The sequence below is a fragment of the Chlamydotis macqueenii genome, chromosome 15, assembly GCF_036417535.1.
Source record: "Chlamydotis macqueenii isolate bChlMac1 chromosome 15, bChlMac1.mat, whole genome shotgun sequence".
Lineage (NCBI taxonomy): Eukaryota > Metazoa > Chordata > Aves > Otidiformes > Otididae > Chlamydotis > Chlamydotis macqueenii.
The window spans coordinates 7,208,827-7,214,875 of NC_141570.1; the positions used below are offsets into that span (position 1 = coordinate 7,208,827).

At 39.6% G+C, this 6,049-nt stretch overlaps 1 long non-coding RNA gene across 1 annotated transcript; it reads right to left on the reverse strand.

The window, feature by feature from the left end:
• Positions 1 to 2,638: 2,638 nt before the first annotated feature.
• LOC147598834 (uncharacterized) lies at positions 2,639 to 4,817 on the reverse strand. Its single transcript, XR_015260256.1, has 2 exons — positions 4,711 to 4,817; positions 2,639 to 3,528 (listed from the first exon to the last, which is right to left on the reverse strand). It is a non-coding gene; the product is annotated as an uncharacterized LOC147598834 (long non-coding RNA).
• Between the last annotated feature and the right edge of the window lie 1,232 nt (positions 4,818 to 6,049).

The following is a 6,049-nucleotide window of genomic DNA, read 5'->3' on the forward strand; positions in this document are numbered from 1 at the left end:
CTTTGGGAAGAAGTCGTTTGCTTACTCTCTAAGAGTATTTCATACCCCCTTTTTTCTCCCCAGAAAAGTTCTCAATAAGAGTCATTATATAAATATAGTTTGTAAATGAAACATAGGCCTGGATCAATAACCTTCTCCTTGCTGCAGGGTAGCATAATAACTGAAAGATGTTCTCATAATTGTTATGAGGACAGGGGATTGTTTCATTTGTGCAAGTGAAATGTGTTGTTAAGTCATCTGATGGTATGAGTTGACTCTGAGCATTCTATACTTGTGGCAAAATGTCGATATTCCTAAAGCCTCTTACCGTCAGCAGTTTCAGAGGACAGGTTATTTGCAAAATAGCCTCCACATTATAATCCAGTGTCACATAAATCTGCTGCTCCCTAACTTCCAGCACTGGCCTTTCCAAATCCAAAGTTAAATGGATTCTACCCCAAGAGCTGAATCGTCATCTAAATTGCAGCGCTTGAGAGATTTGCTCTTACTGAGGAAATTGGTCTCCTACATATTTCTATTGAATAATTTCCCAAGGAACTATCTTCAGTGCGTGGTAACACAGTATATTGCAATGTTGTAGCTTCTGGATAGTCTAATGGACATGTAATCTTATTTTAGCGGAAACCTGGATGCTCATAGACTTACTCGTACAGAGCAGTAATTTGCTGTACAAATAGTCCCCTTGAAATCAATAGGCAACCTTGTGTAGGTATTGTTTAGTATAGGAAAGTGTATTCACATCTCATTAGCTTATACATATGACTGCAGCAGAGTTACTTCTTGACTTCTATTATGGTAAAGCTCAGGCCATTTTCTGGTGGACAACATATTTTTTCTTTGTGTAACAAAAAAAAGCAAAAATTGCATTTTAGCACGGTGACTTTCAAATACATTATTTCAGGCCTCCTTAACTCATGTTTATTAAATCCTGCCTGCTTAAAGGATCTTATTCACAATTACTTAATTCTATAGTTATTCAGACTTGCAGTGAACTCCTTGGTATGTACACCACCACTCCTGCTCCCCCATAGTGAGCTGCTGGCCAATTTTTTTTTCTTGGATTATTTTGGATAGGAGGGAAAAAACAGTAAACCATCTATATTACTTAGTGTAAACATGATCATTTCGTAGACTGTGCTACCCGTCTCTCTCCTGCTTCCCTAAGCACAATGGAAACCAGCAGCAGACACCATTTGCCCTGCTCATGCTCTCAACAGCTTCCTTTTGATCTCCCATAATTGCTTTTTTTCTCCCTGAAACTTCTACAGATTTATGGCTATGGGGTATGCTTTGCTGCTGAACAACATTGAAATGGGCATCTCTGAAAGACGTGACGGCAGCTTGTCACTGGCTTTCATTTGCAGTAGAAGATGAAAGCTGGGGCAGGGACAAGTGTCTACCTCAGCAGGTGGAGTGAAGATCACCCTTCCCTCTGTCGTTCCCTTACACTCAGCACTGGAGCTGCTACCGTGAGTGGCTTTTCTTTAGCATCGCTATTGTACTGTGCAACATAGTTGTCATGTTCAAATGTTATCACAAGTACCATTCTTGCCATACCTGGCCTATCCACTCATATCAAAGAGGCTTTTCAGTACAGATCTGCAAACAGCCTCAACCGGGACCTTTCCCTGACCTGTGACAAGAAAGTGTACATCTTGCCTTTCGCATGCTGGGACTTGCAATTGCCTGGGGTGTGATGCTTCAGGATCACCTTGGCCTATCAAGAAGGCCAGTCCCCAGCCGTTTCGCTCTGATAAGCAAGGCCAAGGACCTTGTAGAGCAGTCTGGCTATTTGTAGATGCACTGCATGGACTCAAACCCATGTGTATGCTCAGCTCTCACCCAGATAAAATAGCCTGTGATGAATTCCACAGTATGAGCAGTAAAGAGAAGCAGTGTGAATAGAGTTTGGAGGACCAGATCAAATAACTCTAGAGAGCACTTGAAGCAGCCTGTCAAGAAAATGCAGTCATGCATGAAGTTCAGTGCGTGTTTCAGAAGGCTCATTGGCCTCTCTGTTGTTCCTTGTAGCAAACTATTGCCTCCCATGACGAGCATTCTGTAGGCAAAAGATGCCAAAGCAGGTCAGGTGCCAAAAATCAACCCCTGCTACCTTTATTCAGTTTGCCAGATACAGCTAAAATAATGAACTGCATTCATTTAGTACAAGTCTCTCTTATCTCATGTTTGATTTAATGTAACAGATGTACTATAGATAAAATAGGTACAAATAGTACTTCATTATAATCTTGTGGTACAGAGAACTCAAAATAATACACTAATAATGAAAGCAGCTTTGGTCATGTGCAGATTTAAACCCACGTAAGGAAACTAGATATAAATCTTCTTTTTCTTGCAGTGGTACCTATATTTTACCCTTTATTTCTTACGTAAGTCTCACACTTGTTTGAACCTTCTCTCTTCTATTTATTGTGACTTAGTTCCTTTACCATAGCCTCAACATCTATCTTTAGAGATAGTCCAATAATTCTATCTCTCTCATTCAGGAAAAGCAGAACACCTTAGGATTTCTGCAGCCCCAGGAAGTTGAAACGATAGTAACGCTCACTCCTCAGCATATAATACCACCTAACATCCGCATACACGTACATTAATGAAGGAATTTCACTACATACTGTATAGCAAATGATACCATGATTTATTTTTTTTTCTGCCAAAATATGTGCAAAGGAGAAACAGAAGGAAATAGTTTAAGGAGGGTAAGAAGAAGCAGGAAAGCTTAGGACACATGAATAAATAGTGGCATTGTGGTCTTGCTGAAAGCCTAAACAGAGAGCTTTTTTTGGCTGAGTACTGGCTTAGGCAGGCTTGGTGTTGTATATAAAAGTACTTTCTCATATTACTTGTTTTCTGTGCTAAGAATTAGGATTTTATGTTATTTTCTGATAAAAAGAACTGTATCTAACATACCTGATGATCATAATTTTTTTTTTCTTCTTAAGGAAACAATGAAGTTTTGTCTAATATTTAGGGGCAAAATGAAATAATGTTATTGAATACCTCACCATACCAATTTCCTGTTTTGTTTGATGGGTTTACTGTGATTTACAGGATTTCTTTATGAGACCCAATTAAATATAGAATTTATAATATTCATGCAGTTTCTGTGCCAAATATACACAGTGCTGATACAGCAGGGATCCCAAAATATCAACCACCTGCTTGGAAGGAACAGAATTATGAATACATCTCCTTAAACAATAATTCATCATACTCAGAAGCCTAAAGTAAAGCTTCTCTAGAGCCAACACAGCTGCTTTATCCTCTTATTTGGGGGATACTGCTGACTTACTTACAGTGCTGGATATCATTCTTGCAACTCATGATTAAAACTGAATTCAAGGATTTAGAAGCCTAGGAAGCAGCACTGACTTTGGCATGGAGGATCCTGGCTTTCAGAGGGGAAGCCAGAGCTGTGAATGCCATGTCCATGCTTCTCATACAATGCACCAGGAAACTGAATCAGTGAGATCAGGAAAGCATCCAAAGTCAATGCATTCATAGTGTCTGTGGGGAACCAGGAGAATATTTGCATACCTCACTGAGGACTGAAGGGAAATGCAGAAACCTCTTCTCAAAGATTCTCACCCTTGAACACCCCACCTGGCGCAAAAAGACAGTTGCAGGGTAGAGTCTTCCCTAACTGAGGTCAGCTGAGGTACCAGCTCAACAGAGTCAAGATACCTGCGTCCCTAGGGAATGCTGCTCTACTCAGAATAATGAAATTAATTTTAATCCACATGACTTCCTCATGAGAGGACTTTGATCTCACATAATTTTGGTTTATGTTTTTTTTCTTTCCAGACAAGCAGCACAATAGAAGTGAGGCAGACTGAAAGCACTCATAGCTGAGCTTGGAGGACCTACACACAGTCTAGGATATATATGTGTTTTGCAAAAATGAGCCAAGTGGGGTTCCGGGGGATAAAAAATTAGCACCACAGTATGATAGTGGCTTTAAGTCTATTTTCACTGCATGGAAGCAGAATCCTGCTGTGCCTATTCCAGATAGGTGTTAGTCTAATTGGTCTTTCATAACTTATATTTTACAACACCCCTTAGTATCCAGGTTCACTGATTAAGTACACTTCATTAGGAAGCTTTTCCAAATCTCTAATTTAAACCTTTGCTGCATGTGGAGCCACTTTTTTTCCCCCTTTGGTGACCAGGACAATATTTCAGCAGAACCCTTTTTGCAGACTTTTTGAGAATTAGAAGACTATTATCAAGTCTCTTTATTTCAAAGCTCTACAAATTCAGCACTTTCAGTTTTTCCTCATGAAAAGGATTTCTCTTTTTCTTAATTTCTTTATAATGCCTGTTGCTCTCCTGGAACCAGGGATATTTTAGCCCTTTCTGTCCCTTTTCACCAGCTAAATGCATTACAAGATGACCACTTCTGTGAAGTGGGAATCGAAAGCTCTCGTAATCAATAACTATTGTATCACAGTGCCTCATGAATGTTGCTAAACTGTTTAGACATAGCGGGATAAAAGCCTCCTGAGGAATTTAAAATAGTCAGAATACAAGTAAATCTAGCATCACTAATACAATCAGTTTAGAAATACCAATCTTATCAGTAGTATCTGTGCTTTAATACAACTGCTTATAGAAAAAAAACCAACCAAACAAACAACAACAAAAAAAAAACCAACAACAAAGACCAAAACACAACCCTGCTTATTTCACCTCTAGGCAGGCTTGCTTTATTACCCAATCTCCAAGTCTTCCTCTTGGGAATATGTTCCTGACTAAGAGCTTTTCCAGCCAAGTGATGGATTTGTAGGGCCAGCTCTGAAAGATACAGACATTTTTGAGAGGGTGATTACTAGCTAGTCTTTAACAACAACTCCAGACCAAATAGATCAGATCTGTTTATGTTAAAGACAATCTGTGCCATTGTGAAGGCAGCAACTGCCCTCTTATCTTCAGGAAATAATCTTTAGGGTTTTAACAAATAAGGACAAGGAAGAGCATTTTCATCTAGACTGCAATTGCCTGAAGCGTAAAAACAGACTGAGGGCTAGATCAGAAACAAAAAGCACGACACATGCAGAATGGGGAGAGAACACAGCAAGTAAACTTCAGATTTCTTTGAGATTACAAAAAAGATTTGCTTATCTCATCCAAAACCCTCCTATAATCAGCATTTTCATCATCTTGTCTACTGTCTCATTTTACCTTTTGCTCCTAAACAGTGCTGGAGGCTTGATTCTAGGGTGGCTCGCTCTGGGATTCGCAAAGTCTGCCTTCTCCATTTGACTGAAGCTCCGTTTCAGTGATGCAGAACATTAAGTAGGGCATTTTAAATCCTTCATATGTAGACGTAAATAATGCTTCTAAGGATGCAAATATGGTAACTCATTCTGTAAACGAATAAACACAAAATTAGACAGCCTTTGCATTGTTTCTGAAGCTAATAGCAAAAAAAAAAAAAAGAAAAACCCATGAAGGAATCTTGACACAGAATCTGCTGTTTTAACCACACTGGAAAAAATTCTGTGTACTAATTAGAGAGATTACCTTGCTCAAAGTGATGCAGAGAACTAAATAATTGGGCAAATACACGAACCAGATGTCACTTTATCAGCTAAGAGGAAGGAGCATTCCATAGTGAATGGAAGGTGAATAGTGACTATGACATGGCCATTGGCTCACGTGTAAATGTCCTTTTATTCCCATAATTGCTTCTTCTGTGGCGTTACCTCCAGCCTTTGCTCATGGGTAGCATGAATACCTCCACTGCTCGGTGAAAGAGCTCCTATTTGTGTAACGAGTCATTCAGCTGGGCCAGTGGCCATGTACAGTGGCTGTGTACAGGTTTATCATCTCCAGGTCCCGGGCACCAGCACTCACCTCTTCTGCTCTGCCAATGCACTGTAATGAAATATTAAAATGCCAGTAGGGAAGAAGTGGATTAGTGTCATCAGCTTCACTCATTACAAATCTCTACAGGGCATGTCATGGCAAAACTGACATTCCACTAAAGACAGAGAAAGAAATAAGGCCAAAAAAGAGATTAATAAGA